The sequence below is a fragment of the Ambystoma mexicanum genome, chromosome 10 (genome assembly GCF_040938575.1).
Source record: "Ambystoma mexicanum isolate Mex_15411 chromosome 10, UKY_AmexF1_1, whole genome shotgun sequence".
Classification (NCBI taxonomy): domain Eukaryota; kingdom Metazoa; phylum Chordata; class Amphibia; order Caudata; family Ambystomatidae; genus Ambystoma; species Ambystoma mexicanum.
This window is the reverse complement of record NC_090932.1, coordinates 281,083,663-281,102,027: the sequence shown is the minus strand read 5'-3', so window position 1 is coordinate 281,102,027 and position 18,365 is coordinate 281,083,663.

The following is an 18,365-nucleotide window of genomic DNA, read 5'->3' as shown; positions in this document are numbered from 1 at the left end:
ACCTGATCGATTTACTAAGGCGGTCCGATTGTATTTCAAAGAATCTTACCTAACTAATCTTACCTCGTGTGTGGTGGTTTCAGCAAATCTGCCCGCCTCGATAAGTGGACCCTCGTCAAGATGACGTTCTCGGACCACAAGCTAATCGTCCAGGGATCGGGTCGTGCAGCGTTGCTGAGGTGTCACGTCTCGTTCAGTGGGGCCCGTTTTTGTCACACCGTCCGATCCCAGTCCGATAGCTAGGGTCAACCTTCGATAATCCGGCATCAATCTTGAGGGTCCCTATTCGGGCACCAACTGTGAAAACAAAATAAAAATATCGAGAATGAGTACCCCAAAAGGGAACACACCGAACAAGTGTTACAAAGGAACATACAAAGATCTTTAATTTATACTGAATCGGTTACAAAGAACAGAACAAAATCAGATAGCTATCGGCCCTCAGTGCAACACAGTGAACTCCAGCGTGGTTCAGTGTATTCAGTGAGAGACGCTGTACATTAGAATTCGTTGCTCTTTTATACCATTTGCGAACACGATGTCCAACCCTACTTCGGGTTAATATTCCTCTAATACATCACTGATCTAGGGTTCATGCTGAGTTCGCAAATCAACATGTAACTAGTTTATTTTTAATACATACGTCAACAAGCCTACACGGCAACTGTTTGTTTTGGAATTTCCCATGCAGGTATTCTCAAACATTAATACAATGTAGTTAAACAAGTGTTCTTAGTTCAGTATTTGAATACATTGTTCTTAACATATGCTTGTGGATTAGTTTTATTGCACGAGTAATCCTTTACACACAGGTCAATGAAGGGCAAGGTCTCAGTTCACGACCTCAAAAAGTGGCCTGCAGGCAAGTTACATATTAATTACACACAGAGGTCCAGATGGCCATGTTGTATTTCGGAATGACATCGTTCACCATTTTAACTCACAGGGTGACTTTACAAAGCGAACCTAAAATGGCGGATTGACCTAAAATGGCGGCTTACATTGATTTTAAGGTCAAGACCTTGCAGCATGGATTTCTTCCGCAAGCGACTTACAAGCAGGTTGGCGTAGGCCAATATACATATATTCATTGCAATAGGAGGCACGATATAATTTCTCATTTGACATTAGGGCCTCATTTTCCAACCCCCACAGTGCTAAAACAGGTTAGAATCTGAGTGTAGAAGGTTCATGCATGATTTTACAGCCATACTGTAATTCTGGAGGATTTTCATATTTCTGGGAGGTAGAGTGGGGCATGGAACTAAGTTGTCTTTTACGCCTCCCCACCCATTCTGCCTGTCAAAAACACATGCATTTGTGATTCACATGCTGGCATAAATGAAGTGGATTCCACATGGCGGGAAGCATTTATGAATCCTTTCAGTGAAGGATGATAAATTGACACAGAAACCTGGATTTACTTGTTACCTTGCACACCTTATTGGAAGGATTAACATAGCATGGAGGGGGCTGCCGTGCACATACATGCATTCGTTGGAGGTCCCACCATGCAAATAGTATTTTGGGGAAAATTAGCCTACAACTGATTATACAGGTGCTTCATGCCCTTAATTGGAGCATGCTCCACCTCAACTAGAAATCGTAGAATGAGACCATTTAAATGTTTGTTTGTTTTATTATTTATAATGCGCGTCAGACCCAACGGTAACCGTGCGCAGCAGTACAAGAATATGCAAGGCTTAGTTACAGGAATTCGTCCAGGTAAAAGGTACTTTTGTACATAATGTTTACAGGTATGGTAATATACATATAATACAAATAAGCAGGAAGGCACAAGTATTTACAGAAATTACATACAATGTGTGGGTACCATCATGGAGGTACCCGCTAGTTCAGGGAGGCATTGATAGTTGCAGTACAGAATTTTGAGGTACAATTAGTGGTCATTAGATTTCAGCCATGCAGTGATATTAGTTCTAAAGTTTTGATATGGTTGGTCAATTCTTAGTGTGGAGGGAAGGGAATTCCAAAATTTGGCTGCCTGCACAGAGAAGCTATTACCGCCAATAGTGGATAGTTTGAATCTACGGATGGACAGTCGATCCCTATTTGCAGATCTAGTTGGTCTTGAGGATGTTATTTTGTGGAATCTGTCAGCAAGATAGATGGGGGCCGCATTATTGAGGGATTTGTGATTGAGAGACAAGGTTTTTAGGAGGATTTTATCATTAGTCTGAAGCCAGTTGTTCTGGCGCCTACTCTCACAGATGTGTTCTCTTCTGGAGATGCCTAATGCCACTCTAAGGGCATTATTTTGTAAAGTTTGGATTCTTCTGATGGTTGACTTGTTAGAGGGCATTGCAGTAGTCCAGGCGTGACAGGATTAGGGCTCTAGCCAGGATACTGCAGCTGCTATTGGAGAGGAATGGCTTACCAGTTCTGATGAGTTTACACGTGTAGGCCTTGGTGGATGCTAGTGAATTAACCTGTTTGGTAAAGGAGAGAGTTTAGTCAAGATAGATGCCTAGAGTTTTTACCTCCTTTCCTACCTTGATAAAGTTCCCGTCGATTATGAATGAAGAGTATTCGGCTCCTAGTTTTTTTAGGTTGGTGGGGGTGCCCAAGATGATGAGTTCTGTTTTATAATCATTCAGGCATAGACTGTGCAGGGCCATCCATGCCTGGATGATGATGTATACTCTATTCACCAAGGCCAAATTCTTGTCATAATCCCCTGAAAGTGGGAGGAGGATCTGAGTATCATCTGCATAGTTAGTGTAGGTGATATCGAGATGATCCGAATCATCGAAATGGGGCTTTTTAAAAAATATTTTATAGCGTGGGCGGGACACACGAGCCCTGGGGCACTCCGCAGGTAATAGGTATGGGGTCTGCTGTTGCTGTGGGCGAGAAGACCTTTATTGTTCTGCAACTCCGAATGATTCAAGCCATGTTATGGCATCCTTGGAGAAGTGAGCTGCTGTGTCAAGGTGATTGCCGAGAAATGTATGATCGACCAGGTCAAACGCAGCTGAGAGGTCTAACAGGAGGAGCAGGGCAGATTTGCCTTTGTCTCTAAACTCGTCGATTTGAGTCTTGAGATTTATGAGGGCCGTCTCCGTTCCATGTTGAGGGTGGATTACTGACTGTCTGGCTCCTAGTAGGTGGTGCAATTCTAAATATGTTTGTATTTGCATATAGGCCACCTTGTCCAGAATTTTTAGAAGAAATGGCACTGTTGTAATAGGCCTATAGTTGATGGGTGTTGCTGGATCTAGTGTAGGTTTTTTTAAGAGTGGAAGTACCTAAGATTGTTTGAGGTTGGCAGGGCTGGTGCCTGTGGCAAAGGATGCATTGATAAGTTTGGTAATGAAGGGTGAGAGGTCTCGGGCTGCATCCTTAATAAGCTGTGCAGGGCAGAGATCTCCCTGACAGTTGGAAGGTTTGAGGGATAGAATGATTCTTTTCACTTCGAGAATAGATACTTTGGAGAAGTTGAATCGGGTAGGTTGGATTTCAGGGGTGTTCTGATGTATTACTGGAGGTGGTAGGTCCTTTAGAGAGGCTTTTTTGTTAGCTATTTTATTATGAAGAGTGGAGATTTTATTGGCTAGTGCAGATTGGATGTCTGCACACCATTTTTTATCTTTGGAGCAGGTATCTGGTTTTTCTATTGGGGTCTCTATTTCTTTAAGGATGGTGAAATGTTCCTTCATATTAGACTTGGCTTGGGATATGCGAGTATCGTAAGATATTCATTTGGCTAAGCATATTTCTTTCTTATATATGGATGATAGTTTGGACAGCTTGAGTTTGTTGGCTTTGGATGGGAATAGTCTCCACGGAGCCTCACTGTTTCTTTTTTGTTGTCTTAGGTTTTTTAGGATTGGTGTGAACCATTTCTTCAGGTGTGTTTTAGGCTTGCTCGGCCTGGGTTTGAGGGGGGGAATCTGGTCGAAGGAGGAGGCAATAATTTTATTGTATTCATTGACCAGGTTCTGAGGGTCAATGCTGTCGGGCAATGAGTTGAGGGTGGGCATTATGGCAGGGATAAGCCTGTCAGCTGTAATACACTTGTTGTTTCTTGTTAGTGTGAGTGGAGCCCTGGGGGTAGGTGGAGGAGAGGGCCGGTTGATAGAGAGCAAGAAGGAGAGTAAGTGGTGGTTGGTCCAAGCTAACAGTAGGATGGAGATCATGTTGGAATGACAGTTGTAGTCAGCCACCCAGTCTAGTATTCTGCCCTTATTAGGGGTAGCTGTTTGGATTCTCTGGGATGTGACACCACCTGTGGTGTAGGGCTACCATGTAAGCTTAGATAATCCTGCAAGAAGTACGTATCAATCTGACTGTATCAAATATTCTAATAAAAACGAAACATCAATGATAGGATAATTGCAATTGAAAAAGCTGAGTATTTGCTTCAAACATGATTTAAATAACGCTTCGACTGACTTTCAAGGCAAAAAAGTCACTCAGTCATCTATAAATGAACATGCTGTGGAAAATATCAGGTAGCTCATGTTGGACAGCTCTTCTATTATTTGCCTGGATGCCCAAGATTCATGTCAAGGGAGTGGTAATAGTGTGGCCTCCTTGGATTTCAGAACAGCCATTTTTACTGTTCCACACATAGAAGACTCATTATCAGACGTGGCAGTCTTGGGATCAGGGCACGGGTAGTAAACTTGCAGAGAGCTTAATGATTGCCATGCAGCAAAGAGTGCTGAAGAATGAAGATGGCTCTGACAGAAGCAGGTAACCCTTGGAATATCCCATACAAGCGGAATCTATAACAAAGTTTATGAATCCAGGCTAGGGTGGTGGTGACCAGTGTTAGATTTCAGAGAAGCAGGAACAGGAATCTCTTTACAGTAGGGGTACTGAATGCCCTCTAGTGATGTGCCCTTGTTTCAATCCTGCAGTGAGGGTCGTCTAACAGTATTGCAGCAGTTGTGTCATGTCTAATGTGAGGTGCTCTTGTTTTAGCCTTGCAGTGTGTACACCTGTTTATAAACCCTGGCTCGAGTGGCCAGCTTAATTCGAGGTTACATGTCATGGTAACATCGGTAGAGGGGGACATAAAACACACAAATAAGGGTTTGGCAAACAATGTATTTGAGAAGTGTTGGTGTGAGTGTTTGCGTGGCTGCAACTCACCTGCTTATAGCAAGGTACCTGTCAGAGGTGATCCATCGGAATGTTCATGGAACTTTGAGAAGGACAGGCCACTCCCCCGCCTGGGACATTGGGCTTGCCTGAGGGACAGAAAGCAAGAGAGAAAAACAACTGTGAAAATGTTTGAGAAACAGGTGGTTGATGGAGGTCAGGGAACAGGGCGGACTGAAGCAAGGCTTTCTGGGGGGGCTGTGGACTTGTGCCATCAAACTAGTCTGAAAAACATGATGGGGCTGGGCCGCATGTGATGGGCGAAGTTCATGTGTGGGGGTGTCTTGCACATAGCCGTCACTGACGCTCTCCCTTCTGAAAATGCAAATGAGGTGGCGGCTTGGGTGTGACAACTCAAAACAACAGCAAAACAACTAAATCCAGGTGCATGAATAAAGGGAATGCAAAAAGAAAAGAGAAGTCCTCAAGAAATAACCACACTTCCTTTACATATTGTGAATGGGTTCCATACCTATTTGGTGAGTCATTTGGCGCCCCACAATTGCATTTGACAGACATGTTTTGACTGCCATCACTTGGAAAACCTAACCAGTTCCAATCATACTGTCTCCTGAGCTTACTGGTTGCCATACCAATGACAACATTCCCAGCACCAGCAAAGCATTGTTCTCCTTTTCCTAAACAATGTTGAGGGTGAGGTCCAGGAAAAGGTTCACTCTTAAACCACCCACTCTGATAGTTTTGTTCATAGCTGTGGAGATCAAGATAGCCTCCATTGTGCTTCGGTCACAAAATGCAACCATTGCCACGCCCCCAAGTTCGTCCGCCTTCAGCTTCCCTTTGGCAGTCTACTTGCTTTTCTTAAAAGTTGGGAGTCATCACCTATCACCCAGGATTCTAATTTCATAGGCCCCTCAGTAAATCTTTGTAAGTGTCAACTATATGTATTTACACAAACCTCTTTTTATGAATATTCCCCAGTGCATAATTGTGAAAATGTCAGAATTTGCACTCCCTGGATTTTCAGAATGACATAGTTTTCGTGCATCTGGAATGCATACAAAACATCTTTTAGAATTAAATTTCATTAAGTGAAATTAGTTTTAGAGTAAAGGCTAGAGACCGTGATTAGAGATCTTGTTATCCCTGTTCCATCAGAACACATAGATTGTGTTTCTCTGTAGGGTCCGGCACAATACAATGGAGGCCAAAACCATAGTCAGTATTAGGTAACTCACATGATGTCAAGATAAATTCCCCAATACCCGTACTCCCTGATCAAGATACTCACACAGTATGCTAATCCTACCTGAAACAATCATTATATTTTTGGAATGTTGGCAGGCCATTGTGACCAATTGGCCAGCAGAAGCCCTTAAACACTACTACAAATCTTGATGTTTCTGACCAACATTCTGCCCAATGTTTAATGTGTTGGGGTGTTTGCCAGGACTCCACCCTGACACTTATTTGTGAGCCTCAGCACTTATTGTCTCAGAGTCACTTTATGAAGTGGTGATGGCCAGTGCATCCATCAACCACAATGGGCAGGTGAGGGCTGTAGTGTAACCCCAAATATGTTGACACTGTGGGGAGCAGCTATGGGTAGTGGCGGAAGTGGTGGGGAACTGCCCACCTGCAGTGTCACAGGAGTGAGAGAAAATATTTGGGCCCTAGCACTTATCGTTTTACAAACTAAGCACTGATTCTGCCGCTGCACTCTGTGCCTCCCTCAGCCAATATTCCACCAGGACAATGCTCACATTAACTTCATGAGCACCTTATCCAACTGTTTTCTTTTTAAACCTGTTTTTATAACTTTGCCATACTATATTGGCATTACAGTCATGATGGGGAGGGCTGTACCACGAGTTACCATCTCTTACCCGTGTTATGCCCTCTTAGCTTTGCCTCAAACCTTGAGTGTAGGCTGATAATACCTCAAATGACTCGTCCGCTTTCCAATAACTCAAGATTATTGGTCAAACCAAACATTAATACATTGCTGGAGGCAGCAGCCAGCACTGGCGTTGCTAGGGTAAAGCCAGAGGGAGCACTGCAAAATGGTGTGCTCCCTTTTGTGCTCCCCTCCCCAGGGACAGGTGAAGACCTGCCCTGGGAGTGTTGCCAAGTCAGCTTAAAGTGGGCTTTTGACTTTGCAGCAACGCCCATTACATCTTGCAGCTGAACAAAGCTCCTTGACTGGCCTGCACGCAGTCCTGCCCTTTATCATGGCCTTAATGGCCTGCAGTTACTCCTTTACCTTATGTCTTATCTTATGTGTTCTGTATTCCATCTACAAGAGTCCTAACAGCTTGCTTACGTACGTGGGTGTACACTTACAAGATATTTAAAGTTACACAGGAAAGATTACTTTTTCAAAGTTAGTAATTAATTCTAATGCGTTAACATGGAAACATTGGTTTGCTTTATTCAGATAGTTAAATGTTCTTAAAAAGTTGCACAATAAGCTGGAGGTTCCTGACAAATGTAATCTTTATCATAGTACAACACTTTTTTTATTGATTCCTAAAGTGTAAAAAGTACAATTGTGTTAAAGTATGGATTTGTTCAGGCTTGCATTATTTTGTATTCTGCGACTTTTATTTTTCCATTCAAAATGTGGAAAATAAAACTGCAACAATATTTGTTAGGCTTAACATGTTTCACTAAGGATTTACATATTGTAAGGTTACTTTAATTTGAGATGTGAGTATTTTTCAAGTAAACTATCAGAGCTCTCAAGTTTCCAGTGGCCAGGAATGGAAAGGCCATCCAGTACTACGTTTCTCCCTCTGGATTCTGAACCTTTTTATTTTTTTCTATCCCATTCAAAATTTCGAAAAACGACACATCTCACAATTACAAGCATAAACAGGACTGTGTCACCTTCTCACATATGGCCAGGGAAAACCTAACAACACTGCCCTATCAGGCAGTATTATTGTAGGCTTTGAAATCCCAAATTTACATATTTGTAGCAGGTTGAGCTTGAAAGTTATCAATTCAAGTGCCTAAACTGCTGGTTGCGTTAAAATCCCTGCTTTACTGTTTAACATAAGTGTGTTATACTTGGCAAATAATGTAATCTCTTCATGTATAGTGGACTTCCCTCAGCAGAGCCAACAATGATGCCCCCCTCCATTGCTGCCAGTCATCAAAATAGCATGGGCCGTTCATAGTGTGGCTCCACAGGAGAATGAGTGAAAAATGTTGCTTTGCCCGGTTTTGCTATGTTATTGTGTTTTATATAGTACACAATCCACCATGTTCTCGGTTTCTTGGGTTTTCTGGATCTTCCAGAGGTGCAGTACGAGACTAATGCCAAAACAGGGGAAGGTAGCTTTGTTGCAATGTTGATGTGTGCATGATCTGAAAAGATAGGATTCTCAGTGGTGTGCACACTTTTATATATTTTGTGAGTTGTCTGCAGCAGTGCTTAATGTTGCTCCAGGGTGGTAACTTAAATTGTTTATGTGATTATTGTGCCTGGCCTTGTGTTGTAGTGTGGGGAGCTCTATTGGTGTATCTGTGGTGGGTTAGGGTGCTATTTAGGGAATTTCTTTGGGTAGGATGCGTTCTATTGTGTAATCCGTATTGATTCAGTGAGGAGTTGTATATGAAAATGGGTTGATTGTTAGGGGGTGTAGAATGATGTTCAGGTAGTTACTGTTACCATACATTTCTTAACAAACCACCTGTTAAGAACTGGGAGCAACCTTTTTCACTTTGGAAAAACCACAGTTGTGTATGTATTTATATCAATGGAAACATTATTATGAGGCTTAGGCTCTGGTGTTGTGGGGGAAAGGATGACACGTTTGGGGCTTGTGTTCTGGCCTCTGGCTGTTGAGGCTGTATTCCAGGTTTGGGAATGGGTTCTGGTGGTGGGGAAGCAGAATGGCAGATATGGGGCCTGGGCTATGTTGGTGGGGAGGCAGGATGCCTTGTAGGGATCTGGACTATGGTTGTGGGGAGGCAGGACACCAGGTATGCAGCTTGCGTTCTGGCCTACGACTGGTGAGGAGGCAGGATGCCAGGTATGGGGCTTGGGCTTTGGAGGTGGGGAGGTATGATGACTGGTATGTGCTTGGGTTCTATCTGTTGGGTGACGGATGCCAGGTATGGAACTTTGGCTCTGGTGGTGGGGAGGCAGGACACCAGTAATGGGGCTGGTGTTCTGGCCTGTGGCCGCTGAGGAGTCAAGATGCTATGTATGAAGCCTGGGCTATGGTGGTGGGGAGGAACAATGACAGGTATGGGGCCTGGGCCATGGGGAATGGGGGGCAAATAGAGCAGGTATGGTACTTGGGCTCTGGTGGAGGCGAGGTAGGATGCCTGGTACGGTGCTTGAGTTCTATGTGTTTGGGAGGAAGGATGACAGGTATGGGGCTTGTTTTGTTGCCTCTGGCTGTTGAGGAGGTGTGAGTCCAGAAATGACCCTCCCATAACATAGGTAATGTATTCTGTTGGCCGAAAACCAACCGCCTCATATGTTCAGTATTATTAGTACAGACTCATGAGCATGACCAGAGAGTGTCCATTTTGATGGAATAGAATTCACCATTTTGACTAATTTTCGCTTCTTGCTTTCTGTTCAAACTGCTTTGCTGTAAGCATATTCTATTCCATTATTCAGTCGTTGCTCATGCATAGAGCAAGGCCACAAGATACATGTTGAAACACAACGCAGGCAACCCAGACAGCAATGCCCAGTATCCTCCCTCACAAATCCTTGGAAGTAAGCAAGAAGGCATTTAATCACTACGCAGGTGCCAGCTAGTCTCGCTGATGCAGTAGAAACGGTAGAAACGAACAATTAATGGCTTGAATTATGCTCTCTTTTACGGTCCCCCTTCATTGAGCCCTGTAGAGCGAGTTTACCCCTAGCACACGAATAGAAACTAGAAGTTAGTGAGGCCTGGAATGTTTCTCTCCCCTGCACGCAGCTTGCTTGTAAGAACAGGATCAGTGTGTTCCCTAAAACAAAGAATCATGTCTGCAAGTCCGCAAATTGCGAACTGTTGCTAAATGAATGTCTGAAGGTATCATATTCGTCACAATTGTCAATCATCAAATCCATTTCAAAGGAAGTACATTATGGGCAGTATTGAATATGTCATTATTGATAATAAGATGTTTATTTTGTATACATGTAACTGTTGTAGAATGCTTACTCTCTTGCGTCCCTCCGGGTCTGGAGACACACGTTGCGGGACGCGAGACCCTGTTGGCCAACTGAGACTATTTGCTTTGCAATAAACCCTAGATTTTGGGAATTGAACCTCGTGTCTGGCGTATCAGTTTGTGTGTGGTGATTGTGCCTTGTATCCATATGCGAGGGTCCCCTAGGGAGGGCCCCATCAAAATGGCGGCCGAATAGGGACCCTCCAGCACTTGTTCCATCGTATACATTGTAATATAAAAAAGGCGAGAGGGGAAACGAAGCGAGGACGAGACGGTCGAGCCGGGATCAAGAGGTGTTCGGGGCACCCCTGTGAAAGTGATGAGAGACTCCTTTGCAGATCTGTACACAGCTGATCCCTGATCGACGTGTCCAGCCAGAGAACAAGGAGACGAGGGTCCCGAAACGAGGCAGAGTGAGCCAAGATACGCAGACACAACGATTTTTGGTTGCGTCAGTATACGGACGAATTGCGTCTTGAAAGACGATTTGGTTTATCAGGTGAGTCATGCCCCGATTCTAAATAACCCTGATATTGGTTGAGAGTTGTTTTGCAAAATCAAACGCCCAGGATAAGGTTAAAACATGACTGGGGTAATGTCTTCCTGCCTAGTGGGATTTTTCAACTGCGCTAGACAATCTTTAGAAACTTGCCAAGTTGCGCCACCTGTGGGGTCGCCGGCATATGAGATGTATGTAAAGTATGGTGTAGGGGCGATAATGTTTTGTGAAATTTGTCATAGGCAAACCAGACACGAGGAAGATTTACAATGGCCAAAACACGGGAGTTATGAGATTGCGAGGATAGATTATTTGGAATCAATATTGTTCAAGAAGAAAGCACGCCCTGCAACATTTGATGTCATTAGAGACTGGAGGAAGGAAGCTATGCTTCGTTGGAAAAGTAGGGAGAAAAATGCACGCAGGCACAAGTCAAGAATGGAGAGAGTGAAGGAGCAGGATGAAAAGGAGTGGGATGATAATTTAAGAAACTCAGACAGATGTGTTCAGATGGGAGTAGACAAAATATATCCTCAACAAGAATTGCATTAATCAGATGAGCTGATAAATAAAATATTAGCTGAGAAGAGACAAGAGCGCCCAAAAAGAGAGGCTAATAGAATTGCACGAGTGCCCATTGCTCAACCCCCTTCAGTTGCCCAACCCATCCCTGCTGCTCAGACCCCAGTGCAGCTGCAGATCATACAGCCAGCAGCGCCACAGCCCACAACTCCAGTGCCGCAGCACCCTTTCCCCGTTCCCGTTGTTCCATCCGCACCTCCCTCCCAAGACATTCCCCTTCCCCCTCTGCCCATTGAACTTGAATTCACTGTAATAAGAGAAGATGATACAGGAAGAGAGGGGACAGCACAAAGTGAGTGCACTAGAGCAACCCGTAGTGCGGTCAGCAAGGAGAGAAAACAGGAGTTGAAAAGAACAGGCAGAGATGCATATAGACGGAAATGATGAAACATCAACGCTGGATTCGATGTATGATTTCAGAAAGACTGGTGAAAAACAGGTACTGTTGGAATGCATGGGAGAATATTTAGTGGAGAGATGGAAGTTGTTAATTGGAATGGTACCGTCACAGAAGTTGCGGGATTTGAATGCGTTGGCACGATGAAGAGAGAGTGATGTAGAAATAAAGGAACATGTGGACAGGCTTTTTGAATTTAAAAATGAATTTGATGATGCATATGCTGAAATGTTTGCCATGCCAGGGTATAGGAATAAAGATATAGAAGGGATAGGAAAGAGGCGGTACCATATGTGCAGCAGGGATTTCTTCCGCTGTCAAGACAGGCTAGTGAAAAAATGAAAATATGTACACGAGAGGCGCTAAAATGGATTACAGATCCTAGTGTTCCCATGATGGAAGTGCACGAAATATTTGATCAATATACATTGCAAATGAAGAGAAAAACACTGCATGTGATGGTTGAATATTTGCAGGGTAGAGATATAGAAAATAAACAAGCTAGCCCCCCCGAATTAATGGCAATATATGAAGAGCAATAGAACGCAGAACAGGAGAAACAGCCTTATCACTTGATTTGGCAATAGTATTGCATATGAGGGAGGGGGGAGGAAAAGTAAGTGCCGTATTTCCTATGAGGGAAGTCCCACCTACTTTTGTGCCGAAAGTAGAAATTCCTGCAACAGGTGGTCAACCAGCATGGGTAACGGAAGCGCATTATACAGCACAGTATGTACATTTCTCTTTCTCCAGACAAGAGGTGAATAATAAAAAACAAACGATTCCTGATTTGATGAAGAATCCGGCAGGATTCTATAAAGAAATAGAGTCCTATTTCCGATCGTCCATTTCTACTATGAATGATATAGACCTAATATTCCCAGTAATTGTGCCAGCAGACATATGGAAGCAAATAAGGAAAGTAAATGACGAGGATGCCTACGGTGCCACATGGGAAAATCTAGCACTAGAGGATAAGAATACATTTTTCAGCATTACAGTACACAAGGATAGCAGATACCTGTTTGCTTTCACGTTAGGAGGATGGCCATTTACATTCACACGCATTCCACAATGCTATACAGAGAGTCCGAGTATTTATAGCAGGGCATTGAAAGAACAGTTAGATATGTTAGAGCTACCGGCAGGTTGCGTATTGTTACAATATATAGATGATTTATTAATTGCTGCTGATACAGAGGAGATTTGTAAAGAAAGTACTGTCTTGTTATTGTCACACTTAGCAGCGCATGGCCATAAAGCGAGTTTGAAGAAATTCCAGTATTGTCAAGAGAGGGGAGAAGACTGACACTAGAAAGGATAGAAAGTCTCTCTGGTATGCCTATTCCAAAAACACAGAAATGAGTCAGAGCCATAATAGGCATGGGCCCTCATTACAACTCAGGCATTAAGGGTTAACGCTGTCGTTAACCCTTAACCCCTGATTCCAATTTTAACGGCTGCTTTCAGCAGGCATTAAAATCCATGGTGCTAAACCGCCTTGGTGCTAATTACGGCACCGTAATTTACGGTGCCGTAATTAGCGCCTTCCCCACTCCCATTATGGCCTATGGGGCAAAAATGGGAATGGGGAAGGGTAAATGGGAAATGGGGATTTACCGCCCCACTCACCTTGGAATGGGGCGGTAAATCCGCCATCCACCATGGTGTAAACATAGTTTACACCATGGTGGTAAAGTTGGTGTACTTACCGCCTGGGTCGTAATGACCTCCATGGTTTCCTATTGCCGGCAGTGGATAATAAACTTCACAATGATTGTGAAACCAATGGTGGCATTGACAAAAAAGTATGTTGTGATGCCTTTGCAATGGAATGAAGAATGCCAGAAAGCATTTGATCTGCTCAAAACTGAATTGTGCTCCGCCCCAATTTTGGGCACACCAAACTATGAACAAAAATTTCAGATTATTTGTGCATGAGAATGAAGGCTGCACGTTGGCTGTTTTGACACAGGAACAAGGTGGAAGCAATAGACCATGCGGCTATTTTTCTTCTGCTCTGGACCCTGTAGCATGCGCGTTACCACGTTGTTTGCGAGCTGTTGCAGTGACTGCTGCGCCAGTGAAACAAACTGAAGGAATGGTGCTGGGGCACACTTTAATTTTAATGGTGCCACATGCCATAGACGTTCTATTGAATAGACCGCAGACGCAACACCTCACGTCCGCTAAATTGACTAGATACAAAATTGTCCTATTTGCACCACACATTCAAATTATGAGGTTTAGCGCTTTGAATCCTGCAGAATTAATGCCACTGCCCAATGAAGAAATAGGTGAGAATGAATCACCTCCCCATGATTGTTTAATGGTTACTGAAGAAAAAAAGAAAGGAAGAGTTGATTTAACAGACACCCCACAGAAAGAGCCAGATGGATAACTTTTTTGTGACGCCTCCTGTTTCAAATTACCTAATGGCACATCAACTGCTGCCTATGCTATTACGACACAAAAGAAGTATTGTAGAAAGTAAAAGAATCCCCTACAACTCCGCACAAGCCGCGGAGATAATAGTATTAACCAGAGCATGTGAAATTTCTGAAAATTTGAGTGTAAACATATATACCGACAGCCAATACACCTTTGGGGTGGTACATAACTTTGGCTGACTCTGGGCTGAGAGGGGTTTCTTGACATCACATGGGACCAGGATACAACATGGCCCTTTGATTGTACGATTGCTGTATGCACTTACGTGTCCAAAGCGCCTAGCAATAGTGAAATGCGAGGCGCATAAGAAAGTAACATGTAAAGTGGGAGAGGGGAACGCATTTGCAGACAGGATTGCAAAACAAACTGCCACTGATTTGAGTACCAAGATGTTAACAGTACAATCAGAAGAAGTGCCTTGCATGATAGAGAATGGGATTGCCACTGTCAAAGAGATGCAGGCAGAAGCAACTGGTGATGAAATACCAAGAATGGGCTTAAGGCTCTGCAGAACTAGATTTAGAGGGTTGCTGGATGGACAAGAAAAGTAGAAATTGGATGCTGCCCAACTCCTATGTAACCGCAATGGTCACTATGGCCCACAGTCCCACACACATGTGTGCAAAGAAAATAGTTCAGCACTTAGCTACAGTATGGCAGAACACACACATAAAGAAAAATGCAGAAAGACTGGTACAGAATTGCATAACGTGTCTGCAACACAATGTTGGAAAAGGAACAGCTACTCCAACAGGTAGCTTTGCCCCCCCCTCTATGCCATTCGAGGTAATCCAATTTGATTTTATAGAAATGAAAAGGTGTCAGAACTTAAAATACATTCTAGTGGTTGTGTGTGTTCAGTAAGTGGGTAGAAGCATAGCCATTGAAGGACTGTACTGCCATGAGCACTGCAAAAGTGATGTTAAAGGAGTACTTTTCACGGTTTGGCTTGCCTTGGGTCATATGGTCAGACAATGGCCCACATTTTGTGGGTGCAGTGGTATTACAGATTTGTGCAGGTCTCCAGATTTACAAACGATTCCATTGCGCCAGTATCCCATGAGTGCCGGGCTTATTGAGCGCCAAAACGGCATATTGAAAGACAAAATTAGAAAAATCTGTGCGGGGAATAAGTTACGTTGGACAGATGCATTGCCCCTAGCGTTATTGTGTGTGCGCACATCTGTGCAGGCAAGGACTGGGCTGTCCTCGTACAAGATTGTGATGGGGAGACCTGCGAATGTTTGATGTGCGCCACAGCCAAGGCGATTAAATGAAGTCGAATACCCTGTGCTCAGTACATACTGTAACTTGTTAATGCAGAAATTGTGTTTGATTCATCAACAGGTGCAGGAGGCTCTTTCCATCAGATACACTGGTCCTGGCATTCTCTGCAACCAGGCGATTGGATGCTAGTGAACAACTTTGAGAGGAAATCATCGCTTGCACCCAGATGGCATGGACCCTACCAGGTACTTTTGGCAACAGAAACAGCAGTCCGTGTGGACGGTAGGAAGGCGTGGATACATGCCACGCAGACAAAGAAAGTCCCATCGCCATTGAAAGAACTGCCCGATCCAGACGACCAGAGAGAGGCAGCTGCTTCTGAAACAAAGGAAATTGTTGCCATTCTTTGTCGCAAAATTTGTCTGATCCTGAAACAAAGCCTGGAAAGATTGCTATAAAGGAGAAAGGGCTAAGAGAGCCCCAATGTTGCCCAGCAGAATCTGCATCACTGCTGGCTAACACGAAGCCTGCATCGTCACTTTGGCGCCCACCACTTATTGTTGCGCCGCAGGCTGACTCTGAGCCTGAGTCTGGAAGTGCACCCGCGCTATTCATTGATCACACAGTACCAGGAGCAAGGCAGTATAATTTACGGCCTCGAAACAAGGTGTCATCAAATCTTCATTTTATTGATCTTTGTTACCTCTGTTTCCCATCACAGATGAAGTGGGAACCGGAGGCCTAGGGGAGAGAGGCGTGGGAGTTGTGCAAATCCAACAACTCAGGGACACAGCTCCCCAGTGCTATCTGTGAAAATCCATGTGTAGATCACCCCAGCAATCCAGGCTGCTGAGAACTGAGGACCACGAGAGAAAAAATGCCTGCACCAGCTTTTGCCCCCTCCTGCACCGCTGCTGATAATGAGTTAACTGTAGAGACTGTAAGGTTGCAGAAAAAATATTGCAGAAAAAATTGTATGCTGATCCTAACAATAGTCATGTGTGTTATGAGTATATTAGCACCGATAATGACAGCACTGGTATTATGGTATTTAGAAGAAATACACCCATTAGAAGTGTTCCTACCTATTAGAAATATTTCTGCCACTGAAAGCTCGGTCCACGTAATTTCCTATACTTTGTCCCCAATGGAATAGACACACAGGGAAGGATATGGAAATACTACTGATAATGAACATGACACACTCAATTCTGAGAAAAAGACAATTGTTGGGTGTGTGCTCACTTACCACAGCATGGTGGTAAGGGAATAGGTTGGTATGTGCAGCCACTGCCATTGAGTTTTGCATGTTACACATCCTTAAGTGCATTGTACTATGGGAAATGGAATAAGAGTGAAACGGGTCAATTAGATAAAACAAATATGGATGAATTCGAGGAGGTAGTAATGAAACCTGTAGGTTGCTCTATATTTCGCAAAGCAAGATTAATAAGGCCAGCAGTTACGCCGCAAGATAGATTATATGTGCCATATAAATCATCTGTAATCACATTTCATATGAACCTAGAAGGAAATAAAGATACAGTGCCCCCCTCCTATGCAGTAAATCACAGTCCACGCTCTGTTCCATTTTGCTTAAAGAAAAAAGGCTCCTATTCAGTAGGGACATACACCAGGTGTATGAACATTGCAATCCTCGACAGAGAGGAAGAACCAGTGTATGTAGGTGACCCTGTTTATTTCATACGTGGAGAAAAAGCTTTTCCCCGGTTACCTAGAAACTGGGGAGGTACTTGTTACTTGGGGATTCTGTTTCCAGGGATGTGTCTTTCAAAAACAGCAGACATAGCCAAAGTATAAAGATCAAGGCCACGATGAGATGAGGAAGAAGGATTAATTGCAGAGTACATAGGAAAATCATTTATACCATTTTGGGGCCAAGCAATAAACTCCTATAATATAAGACAACTGTCCAGGATATTAGAGAAAACGATAAATGGGACAACAGACATATTATACAACTTGACTTCTGAGGAAAAAGGAATTAGATTGATGACACTCCAAAATAGGATGGCTCTTGACATAGTTTTGGCTGATCGTGGGGGGGTTTGCAAAATCGTGGGATCATCGTGTTGCATGTTTGTAAGTGACTCCTCCCCTACGATTTTTGAAGCGAAAAGAAAGTTGCACGTTTTGAGCTCTGACCTCCATCCCCCAGAAGGTAGTTGGGAATTAAACATAAGCTCCTGGTTCTGGGAAATATTACGCTCATGGGGTGGAAACTAGTTACAATCCTAGTAGCAGTGCTAGAAATATTCATGACATGTTGTTGTTGCATACACTGTTTACCAATAATTTGCACTGAAGTAAGTGAGGAGTGCGTAAACATAGTAACACAAAAGAAAACTCCCAAATTGGATACTAAAATGAATTATGAAATGAAGACAGTAAAAGAGTTTATGTCAATTAATATCGATGACAATGATTACGATTATCGTAGTATGCAAAGTTCAGAATCAGATACTTGGTCAGAAGAGGATGCAATGTTTGGATGAGGTGTTTGGCTTATGGCCAAGAGGAGGGTTTGTGAGTCCAGAAATTACCCTCCCATATCATAGGCAATGTATTCTCTTGGCCGAAAACCAAGCGCTTAATATGTTCAGTATTATTAGTACAGACTCATGAGCATGACCAGAGAGTGTCCATTTTGATGGAATAGAATTCACCATTTTGACTAATTTTCGCTTCTTGGTTTCTGTTCAAACTGCTTTGCTGTAAGCATATTCTATTCCGTTATTCCGTTGTTGCTCATGCATAGAGCAAGGCCACAAGATACATGTTGAAACACAACGCAAGCAACCCAGACAGCAATGCCCGGTCTCCTCCCTCACAAGTCCTTGGAAGTAAGCAACAAGGCATTTAATCACTACGCAGGTGCCAGCTAGTCTCGCTGATGCAGTAGAAACGGTA